The following is a 12,111-nucleotide window of genomic DNA, read 5'->3' as shown; positions in this document are numbered from 1 at the left end:
CAACTAAACTGTTTTACCACAAAAGCTTCAGTTAATCTTATCAGCAGCGCACTGAAAGAAACGTAAACGCCGTGTCCAGACAGTGGTTAGCTTATAAAATACACAAACCACTGTGACATAAAAACATAAGAAAACAGCGTTACATCGCATTCATTCGGAGGGCCGAGACATGTGAGAAAGGCAAGGAAAAGAAGGAGTGCGGTGTAAGGGTTAAAGAAAAGAGAGAGGTGTGGGAAGGGTAATTGAAAGGGGTTAGTTTGATATAGAGAGACAATCAAACTGAAGGAGAAAGCCGGTTGGACAGTTGACGTATCATGTGCGACCACACATGCACGATGGTGGTTATTAAAGCCACGGGAAGGACAGAAGAAAAGACAGACATCGTACCATGCACGACCACTCGAAAGGCTAAGCTCGAAAAATAGCTACGCCAGTTCCCGTGTAAAAATAACCAAGTTACAATTTTGGGTTTAAACGGCATTTATCTATGCCACTTTCCGTGGGAAAAAATAAAGTTTTATAAATGCACACAAAAATGAAATGTTACGATATCTTAATTTTAAGAAATAATAATTCCTCAGCATTGTGTTAGATGTTAAATTTCATGGAATAACCTTCTTTTTTTTCTTCTTCTTTCCCAATCAGCATTTTCCACGCAGAAAATGTCCTAAAGATGTCCTGCTGAGAAATAATGTTATGAGTAACATGCCAAAGCTTCGCTTCCATTATCGTTAAGTTAATGTTATCATGTAAATTACAGAATGCTTGTCATGGTGTGGTTGGTATTTCTATGGTAATCGGAAAGTTTGTTATCTTTGCAAAACAACGATCTGCACAATAACATAGAACGGATCTATTGAGTTTATAACATTTTTTTATAAACCATGGCAGATAATACCATAAAATGAGACATTTAATACAAACACCATGTTTAAATACTTCGTTCAATGACACATTTCATAGGAGAATACTTCGCTTGCAATTGTGAGCAGAAATTAACCAACAAGAGGCGTATTCGGAACCATAGACCAATTGATTATTACACCTAAAGCACTTACATAAGCGACATGTGATTCTCCTTGTCAATATTTATCAATGAAGAAACGTTTTATTAGCAAACAGTACAGACAAGCGCTGATTGATCAGTCGTGATTGTGTTGCTGGAACTTTTCTTTGTCCAATAGTATCCTCTTTGTGAATTCGTCCATACAGTCAAGAAGAATTATGTGTTTTTGTCCTCAATAGTAATAATAAAAATAAAATAGTAGGTACAGTAGCCGAACAACTTAAAACTATCCTGATATAATCTGTTTTAGACAATTGCAGTAAACTGTTGATGTTCAACTTTATCTACCAGTTTAATATAATGATATTATAATGCTTCAAATGGCAAGTCGCATGGCCTTCAAATGTAACCCCTTGAAGGTTGAAAAGATCAATGTTGGCAATTTGGCATGTTGTGATACAATGGAATACGAGAATAACAATTCAATAATGGTATCAATAAATGTGTGCTATGGCGAGATAGAAGCCAATACGTTTGTTTCCTTTTTATCAAACTCCGAATAATGACAAGATGTTGTTAAGGATGGCCATAATTACATTGTCCATGAATTGAGCCAGATTCTCATATTTTAACAGATTCCCTGCTTCTCTTCTTGTTCAGCTCTTTTCTTTGTTTTGTTACAATATGCAGATCGGTGTGTTTTAAATTGCAGATGAGATATTTTCATAAAACACTGTATTTAAAGGAAGCTGCAATACTGTTTTGTTCTGATCAGATTGTTTCGAACGGATGATGAATCTAAACTTAAAGCTGGAAGAACTTGAAATTCCATCGTAAAATTAGAAATTCATGGGTAATTTAAAAAAATGCCCATGAATATATATGAAGAGGGAGTAGTTAGTCGCCATTTTTTAAAATAATTATTCAAAGAAAAATAATAAACGTTTGCAAGTTAAAGGTATCACTAAGAAACATAGCAAAATACGAAAAAACATGTTGTTGTAATGAGCATTATTTTTTTGTATAATTCGCGAGGTCTTGACTCATGACCACTTTAAATACCGCCTTTGGCAAGACAAAATAAATTTCCAAAACCTCAGTCAAATAAAAAAATAAAATAAATAAATAATCAAATTCCAATGAATTTGGTTAGATGATATTTTTATTTTAAAGACAATTTACGTTGCCATCTCCTTTAACAAGTCGCTGAAAGTTGTCATTAATATAGACTGCCTAAAAGGAGAAAGGGTAAGGTAAATTAATGAAGGAAAAGGGATATGAGTGGGTAATGATGAGGGAGATCAGATAAAATATGGAAGAAATGAGAAGGTAGTAAGGTAGTAAGGTAATGAGGAGGGAGTTTAGTTTCTTTATCCGTTTTGAAATAGCAAAGTTTAGAACTAGAAAAACATCCAGATTTACAAGAGGAGACATAGATTACACATATTAAGCTGGAAACTAAACGGAATATCTACGCACAGAGACAGTCATTGCTTTGCCCTGTAGACATTCGCATGTATTGAAATTTAACGGGCAACCGTCAGCTCTAATCATGCCAAATTGCTTCGCATAAGTTGTCCATCGATCCGATAAGAATGTTAAATATAATTATTTCAGACTAATATGTCTGTCCAGTCGTGTTTTCTGATGATAGCAATTCATTACATGTGTCCAGACAGTTTAGAATATTTATCTGTTAAAATCTTTAATTAAACCATTAACAATTCCCATTCGAATGAAAATGTCGTTCCTACCTGGTATCAGCTGTATTGCCTAAAAGTGTATGGCCTCGGATGTTTAAATTTGTCGTTAAATTGTCTACATTTTGACAGAAATTAAACGTTTTGCTGTTGACATGATATAATCCACAAGCCGCGAGCTATTGTACAAAACAAGTTCGAAATGACAAATAGTTGTTTATAGCTGGGATACATAAACAATGAGACGCAATAAATATCAATAATTTAGCCTGATGATAGGTAATTGTTGTGCTATTTTCTGCAAAAAAATAGTAATCTAAAAATATAATATTCTGCGGACGTTCAGATATGTTCCGAGGTTTGCTAGCGTTTTCCAGTTTAAATTAAAGATTATAATATCATACATATGAGGTTCATCGGTAACACAAACCAATGAAAAAACAACAACAAAAATAACCTTTGCTGGCAGATGCCTTTGTAAAACACTATTCTCTTTAAGGGGCAATTCTTACGTGTCCAGATATTCAAGAAGGGTGATGCTCCAAATTGGTATACCGTTTATGACAATTCAGTTCCAGTAAATGCGGTTTGAATCAGTGCTGATTTCATCAGACCATCTTTTATTTTGTTAAATTAAATATTATATTAAATATTTTGATAAAAAATAAACGTAATATACCAGCTACAATTGTATACGGTTGAAAAAGCAAAGTCAATATTATGGTGCTTAAAATGAAGCATCACATGGCTAACAAATATAAGACCTTCAATGTTTGGAAATAAAGAGATATATTAGAAAACATTAAATAAAATAGAAGGGTGCCAATTCAATCTATGACATTGTGTATAACACAAAAATATGTCCCATTAAACACAGGATATCACGAGTCAGTTAAGATCATTCTTGTCCGAAATACTTTTAGCGATCATCAGCATTTGCCTAAATTGTCGACTGTGTTAAATGCAATTAAATAAACATAAAACAAAATATAACTAAGACATATATAATGAAGTTATTGACCAGTGAAATGTACAAGCAATCATGATCTTAAGAAAGATTACAACCAGCCCTATGAAGGAGGCAACAGACAGAGACAGAAAGACTCATTACTCTTCCTTTTTATTAGTCTGGCGATATATAAGGAATATCAAAGTGATTGCCAATTCAAATAAGTAACAACCACTTCCAACCTCAATCTGGAATTATATTCTTATTATACAGAGCCATTACTGCTACGATGTCCCAACTCTAATACATTTTACTGACAAATTATCCGGCTTTTTTCACTCATAATTCAGCAATCGATGTCATGGACGTATTGATGTGTTGATACCAAGAGTGCATATGACCAGGATAAACTGTAATGGCTCTTATTTTCCCTCACCGAACATAGGTCTCAAATGAGACCAACTAGCAACTAAACTGTATTATCGGAGAAGCTTCAGATAATCTTATCACCAGCTCACTAAAAAAAAGTAATCGCCGTGTCCGTGCAGTGTTTAGCCATATAAAGTACATAAAACACTGTGTCATAAAACATAAGAAAACAGTATTTCATTCCAGCGGCCAGTGTATTTAAATAAACATACCCCGTGCCCTCGGAGCGGTCAGTGTAGTACTGAAATAAATAAAACACGTTATGATTTTAGTTCTCAGCATATACCGTGCCCTCAGAGTGGTCAGTGTAGTACAGAAATAAAGAAAACACGTTATGATCTTAGTTCTAAGCACGGTTTTCGGTTACGAGTCATAATTGAAGACTTCTTGACTACGTCTGAATCAATGAGGTGGTCAAGTGGCACAAGTGTCTCCCTTAGCCAAGGAAGTCATGCGTTTGATCTTAACCAAGAGCACATAACCTCTTATAATGGATACTTGTCAGTACTGGTTTCTACCAGGGGACGGACACAAGCATGATTTCTGAATCTTTCCTAGCTTTCGTAACTATATTTCTAAAGATAATTGAATGACATGCCACTATCAGTTACCACACTATTGAATTACAAACATATAAAAACGTAAACGGAACAAAAGCATTATTACATTAACTGTTCGTACAGCAAACATACAGTCTTTACATACTGCCTTAATATTTTATAAATTACAAGATGAATACAAAATATATAATGGCAAGCGTACATAATTACATCTGAATTTAGTCTCCCACAAATAAGCAGTTACAAATAGTAGACACAAAAGGTAATAAACCTGGATTGTTCAACATTAATATGAAGTATCAGTCCACCAGGACAAGAGTCAATAAAAATCTGGAACAAACAGTGATAGCTTGTTTGGTTTGTCAATTCTCATTCGTCGAAATGCTTGCCTTTACCGTGCAGAAAAAAAAAGAATTTATATAGGTCGCTGTTAAGGTTACATTTTTCATTGAATAACAGGCAAATTATTCATAAACAAACTATTCAATTCCGCTGTTTGCACATGTATGGGCAGCGTTCAATATGTTATAGTATACGGCTTCGCGGTTTCTAGGACGGGACGAAAGTAAGATGGTTTGGGCAACGATGTAATGCAAAGCAAAGAAGCGTTTGCATTTATGATAATTGTAACTTTTAGTTAAAATGTAGTTTCATATGTGTCACTGAGAGAAACACTTATTCCTTTAAAATCCATATTTTGTAATTTTCAAAAAGAACATATCTAATGGTTTTGAAGATTAAAAACTGAACGACACGTAAATACATCAAAAAGGTTATTTCTGTTCATATCTCACATCCACTAAATCGCTAGATCTGAACCACCAGCTTAAATGAAGTAAAATATGTGTTGCGGTGTCTTTAACTAGTACATACTCCACACTAAATTGCGCTGTTTTTAAATGTTCACGTATTAGTCAAAATTAAAGGAACGCAGGTTCCAAAATTAGAGTATGTAGTAGTGAGTGCTACTTTTCCGAAACTGTTGAGTGCTTACCTTGAGGGACAGAGGACGAGGTCCCGTGTACCGTTTTCCAACCTATCCATGACGCCAATCAGCCGACATAATGAAGCACCACCATACATTCAACATCACCATTACAAAAAAACAACAAATTAAAACCTACAATAACTAATTTCAAGTATAACACAGGAACAGCAATTGGTCCATTTTCGGTCACCTCACTTTCATTATCGCTTTTAAACTTCCGTTGTTCCCGTTTATAAAACATAATTCGCCACCTTTTAAACGCGTATTATTTTCATTTTGTATGTTTTGTTTGTATTTTAATTATAATGTTGTATTTTTTTTTCAAATATAGTTATTTAAATGTTCGTTTTCATTCAAATGTATCGTACCCATACGTGAGTTCCATCTAATTGCAAGAAGTTCAGTTTAAGACATGATACATCAAAACGCAAAGCAACTCTAATATAGATATCCACACATTGACAGTACATATTTATATTAAAGACGCATTTCTCCCAGTAAGCCTTTATTTGAAAGCCAATACCGCCGCCGGTATCACGTTAGGTCCTATTGAACAGCTCACAAGTCCGATATTAACAGCGTTTACTCGCATTAAATTACTGGGAATTGTTCTGCTTTGTTGTGATCCTATTTTGATTTGCCTATCATTATTGGACATTTGTCATTCTTTTGCGTAGGTCTTGGACCTGATTCGAATTATGATACTTCAACTCGAATTCCAACTACCATAGAAGAATGGGATGGAATGGAATATACACTTATTGTGATTTGTTATTATAATAGCAAGTCACCATAGGAGTCAGTTAAGAGTGAAACATGAACTTTTCTGTTAAAAATCTTACAGCATATTTTAATACATATATAAGAGTTCACAACACGGGTTTGTTTAAGAAACCAACATGGTCAAGAATTTTGCTTTTACAATGTTGTTTTAAATTAAACCCCAATTTAACCTAATGGATGTATCAATATCGATTTTCACGATGATGTCTGTATATAACATGGTTAAAAGTGGCTTAAAATGGTTCAGATAATAAAAAAAACATCATATAACACCATCCGTGCCTTGCGAATGTTCCATGATACATTCCATAGGCAGAAGAAGTGCCCAATACTTCGCACGTGAGCAGTAAAGAACCAATATCAGACTAGTCCTTAATAAGCAACCAAATGACTGTTATCCTTAAAGCATTTACAATTTATTGACATGATTCGTCTCGTCAATATTTATCAGGGAAGAAACATTTATAAGCAAACGATGCTGATTAATTTATCGCGAGTTTATGTCAACACTGGTATACGAGTTTTATAAAACTGAAGTAGGCAAACTTTCCAACAGCCATGGTTTGCTCTGTGATGTCACAGTGTTGAACCTGGTTTCCAGTATAGAGTATAGCATTCTTAAAACAATGTCCTGATCATGGGAGAGCTTGATTAAGTGCAATCCTGCCAATTAACATCCGACTTTAATGGAAGGTTGTATGAAGCAATTCCCATCAATACAGTGCATGTACGAATCGATCCATAAATTTATTTCGGTATAATATGCCAATTGCCACACCAAGGATAAAAATATTGAGCACATATGGTCCTTTTTTCATACAATGCTCTCTGTTTATTCTGTCACAACTATATAATATGTCATAGTTGTTGTTGTTGTTTTTGGTGTCGTTGTTGTTGTTGTTTTTGTTGATTATGCGGTTGTTGTTGTTGTTTCTGCATTTGAAAACTCAAGTTAAAAAGACAAACACAAATGAACTAATGCTGGCAGATTTTTTTCTCTAATATTGTACACTTACATAGGCATTTATAACGCGACCGGACGATTAAGAAAGTTAGTGTGTTTTATTGCAAATAATCCGGTTTTGGAGTGAAGGTGCCATTTACGCGTTCAGGCAATAAAAGAGAAGGATGTACTTTTTGTCAAAAACTATCAATACGTCTTGGGCAAGAACAGTTCTTAGTTCTTTGCTAATAGCCCTGCCTAATATTTCTAAATCATCTTGCAGTATCATAACCTAAGTTGATGAAATAATAGCAAATCATGTCATCTTCAAGTTCAATGGTCGAAATGCATAGGAAATATCATTGTACTGATAAGGACGTATCAAACAGGCGCCACGTGTTAGTTCATTAACGATAAAAATGACAAAATCGAAGTATGTAAGCTTGACTAAAGTGTTAATACCATCTTTATACGCAAAAGGAAATTATGATTTACCAAACATCTTATACGAAAATCTATTACGTAACTATGATCTAAAAAAGGAACACTAAAAACTGGATGATCGTCAAAGAGACAGTCAGATTCATAAATAATTCCCATAATGTGTCTGAGGATATCTATGGAAAATCAAAGTGATTGCAAATTCAGATAAATGGTATACGGAAAGAACTTCCATTTGGAAGGATTTATTTAACAGCGCCATTTGTACTACGATTTTACAACTCTTGTAGCGATATTTTTACAAGCAAATTGTTCATCTTTTCACCACATAGATCAGAAGAATTGACGTAATGAACGTACAACCAGTTGATGAGTGCTCAGGAACAGTGCATTTCCCCTCGTCGGTCATATGTCTCGTGTGATGTAAGGATGAAGGTCAGTCTCGCTTCCAACACTCACTATCACCACAAACGCATCTTATAAAATTATCATCAGCTCACTGAAAAACAAGGAAATACCGTGTCCTGCCTGCGGTAGGCGCAATTAAATATACAAAACACTGTGTCCTCGCAGTCGTCAGCGTGTTGAAATATATAACCAGCGGGTCCTTGCAGCGATCAGCGAACAGAATTATCAGAAGACAGGATATCGGCGCATCGGTCAGTGTACTTAAAAGAGTAGAAACGCCGTGTTTTCGAGTGGCCAGCGTTCTGAAGTATTAGAGAAGACCTGATAGCGGGCCATAGTTTGTTAAAATACAAAACACCGTGCCCTCCCACCGACCATCGTACTAGAAAAAAGTCAATACCATGTATTTCTAGTGCTCAGCACAAGTGGCAAATACAAGACATAATTTGTTTTTATAGGAGCTGTCACGAGCTGTCATTTAAATTCAAGATTTTATTAAACGAGTTCATGAAACTGGTTTCTAAGCGAGCATCTGGCGAGCGTACTATCAACTTTCATGGACGAGTTTGATAAAAAATCTTGTATTAAATGACAACGACTGTCAGATTTTTTTATCACATGCTTAAAGCGTTGTTTTTTTACCAATTTAGTTCCACTTTCTGAACCCATAGTTTGACAGCCAAAGTTCTCAGAGTGGAATGTCAATGATGCACCATATAAATAGTTCCAATTGAAATTGACTAAAATAGCTAGGTGTTATCAACTTTTTATTCTGGTAAAGTGCTTAACAAGTCACTAATATAAAATATGTAGTAAATTTTCCAACAACATGAATAACGAATAATTTTAAGCAACAAAAACAATAGGTTTACAATTTGATGACGTCACACTGAGAGTTCATGCATTTACGCGGGTTAGGTGACCTACTTCGGTCTGTCAAGTTTTATTGTGTGCACGGATATAAAAGTTATTCGCTGCTACTTTCTACAATGAATTTGAGTTTTCGAAGTGTACATTGAGTTTCACAACATGCAGATGATTACGGCGAAGACTCTGTACTGCATGGATGTTGATGTTGAAAACAATCCACCAAGAATGTTTCCAGAGAACATGATGTTCTAGCTGTCATGGGATGTGTAAGGAGAAGCAAGTGCTGCGGAATTCGTAAATACGTTTGTGACAACCTACAGCTGAATAAACTGGTAAGCAAATGGCATTTATTGCATATTGCCTGTGTTTGTCAAGATGGAGATGTTTGAAATGATTTTGTGTTGTTTGTCACAAATGTGGTTGTATTTGTGACTGACTGGATATTTCTGTGACTAGTAATCTGCATAATCTGGTTAGCGGAAAATCGTTATCAGAAATTCTTTGAACAAGATGCTTTCTGGCATTAATATTCGTTAGCCATTTCTCTCTCGGAAATCCTACAGCTCATTATTGAGGTAAGTATGTGTTGGCGTTAATACCATTTTGTTTACAAACCATGCGGAGGGATATCTAGATCACGTGTGATAGTCTAGCCAATAGAAATGTCTGATATGTTATCTTACACATGTGTAAGAAAATGGGTATATTACACGGAAAACAAGGGTAAGCGTGTGATAAATGCTTATAAGACTCGCTGACTTTGTCTAAAATTTAAGGTGATCAAATGGTACATGTGTCAAAATCTCGGTCAATAAGTCATTGGCTTGATCCATTCCTTGAGCCCATGATCTGTAAAATTTGTCACTTTTTAGGACTGGCTTCTCCAGGGGGGCGGACTTAACCTTGATCCCTTAATCTATCCGAGTTTTGGTAGCAATAGTTCTAAAGAAAATTGATATGTCATACTCAGCCACTAGTATATAGAAGATCAAACATCAAGACATTATCGTAGAGTGAAACCAAAGCATTATGACATAAATTGTGTGTTCAACGTGGTCAACTTACCTTTATTAGTTTGTGAATTTGGTTAAAACGTGACAAGCGTAAGTATATTGGACAACATTCATTCACACATACTCCCTAATTCGTTTTTCAATCACAAAAGAAATACACACCACACATTAACAATCTTGCTTGATCACACCAAAACTCAGTCTTCCATATATAAACTGTTGCGAAAACCAGATAAAAAAGTATTAACCCGTTAATTTTTCCAGTCAAATAATTGACCTAGGTTTCTCATCTGTCCCAGAAGTCGTGACACTTTAACAAATCGTATTTAAAAATGTTACTATGAAGTTTTCACTCCAATTGTCCTTGATTTTAAGGCAAAACATGTATCCACCGACACAACGCAGCACCATACATCCAACAACACCATTTTAATACAAAAAACAATCAAACTGGTGCCTACTATAAACTAATTTCCAATTTGTGATTGTGACATGTACATTCTTACTTTTCCCCGTTCATGGTTTTAGTTTATTATCTATGCTCCAGATCATTTTTTACCAGAATTATTCCCATTGTGTATGCTCCGTTTGTACTTCGTTATAATTTCAGGGTGATGAATCACGTGACTTTAACCGAGTTTTCATATGGGTCAATACTGGTCAAAACCGACCTTTACAAGAAAAGTAAGTGACGTTACTTTCTAAATTACTTTTCTTGACAGAATATATATGAACATATCTCTAATGCTATAAATGCTATTTTCTGTTTATACGCGTGTGAAATACTTAAGATTTGCTTGAATTTTAATGATACAATCCTTGGCCAAAATTTCAACTTGACGGAATTTTGTTGAATGATGCAAATCTGTGTGCACTGTGAAATTGCATCGTTAAAATACTAACAAATCTAAGATGTTTCACACGTGCATCTTTATGTTTTCATATATTCAAATGCAACATACTCATATTTCAAGTATATCGAATGACACGAATATCTGCTCAAGACATGACATAGAAAATATTTTACAGTAGTCCCATATTTATTCAATTACGTCGTATAAATTTCCCCGCACTGACAGTAAATGGTGAAATTAAAGGCGCGATTCAACACAGCAAGTTTTTATTGCCGCCAGCACCACATTAGAGGGTCTGTTTAACGGCTCTCATGTCCAATATCAACAGTACTCCCACGCATAGGATGTCCTGAAATTGTCCTGCTTTAACATACTATGCCTTACTGTGTGTTATATGTCTTTTCTTCTACTATTATGCAAGGGCATTATCCATTTTACTTCGATCTTGATCTGCTGCATAATTATCAAACGTTTCACATTATATTTAGAACGATTGCTAATTGAATTCTGTATAAACTTATTTTGATTTTGTAAGTTATGTCAATAGAGTTAAACATTTTATCGTTGTGTGTGTGTTAAACATGGACATCATGTAATTAAAAAACAAATTTCATGTTGATGTCCATACTCCGGGTCTTTTAAAATTTCAACATGTTTGCTATATCAATACTGCATACAATTAAACCTAATGAATTTTCAAAATAGTTTTCATTAATTACACATTTCCATAGGCATACGAATATGTCAAAGAGAATAGCATTTTCAGTTTAATGTACCTTGTGCCAGTGGTGTCATAAATCGAGATTGATCTATCAACGCTTGTCTGAGCTGTTTGCTAAAAAACCTTTGATCATTAATCATGTAGAGTCACTCTTGCTGATGTAAATTGTAAGGTTCGGCTAACGTGCGAACAACATAATTGATTGCCAGTATAGATTATGGCATTTGTTTACTTTCCAAAACGACAATGGGATATAATGAATGAGTGACTTGGTGTCAATCAACACATTCGAAGGAAGCTCTAAGGTAGTAAGAGCAGGCTTAAGCAAAAATAGTTCATATGGTGGGCTTGGTGGGTCAGATTGATAACATTTTATTCACTTGTTCTAGAGTGAACATCACAGTAAAAAAAAAATCCAATGGTGTCTTTGAGGAAAATATATGTGC

The sequence above is a fragment of the Mya arenaria genome, chromosome 4 (genome assembly GCF_026914265.1).
Source record: "Mya arenaria isolate MELC-2E11 chromosome 4, ASM2691426v1".
Classification (NCBI taxonomy): domain Eukaryota; kingdom Metazoa; phylum Mollusca; class Bivalvia; order Myida; family Myidae; genus Mya; species Mya arenaria.
This window is presented reverse-complemented; position numbering follows the sequence as displayed.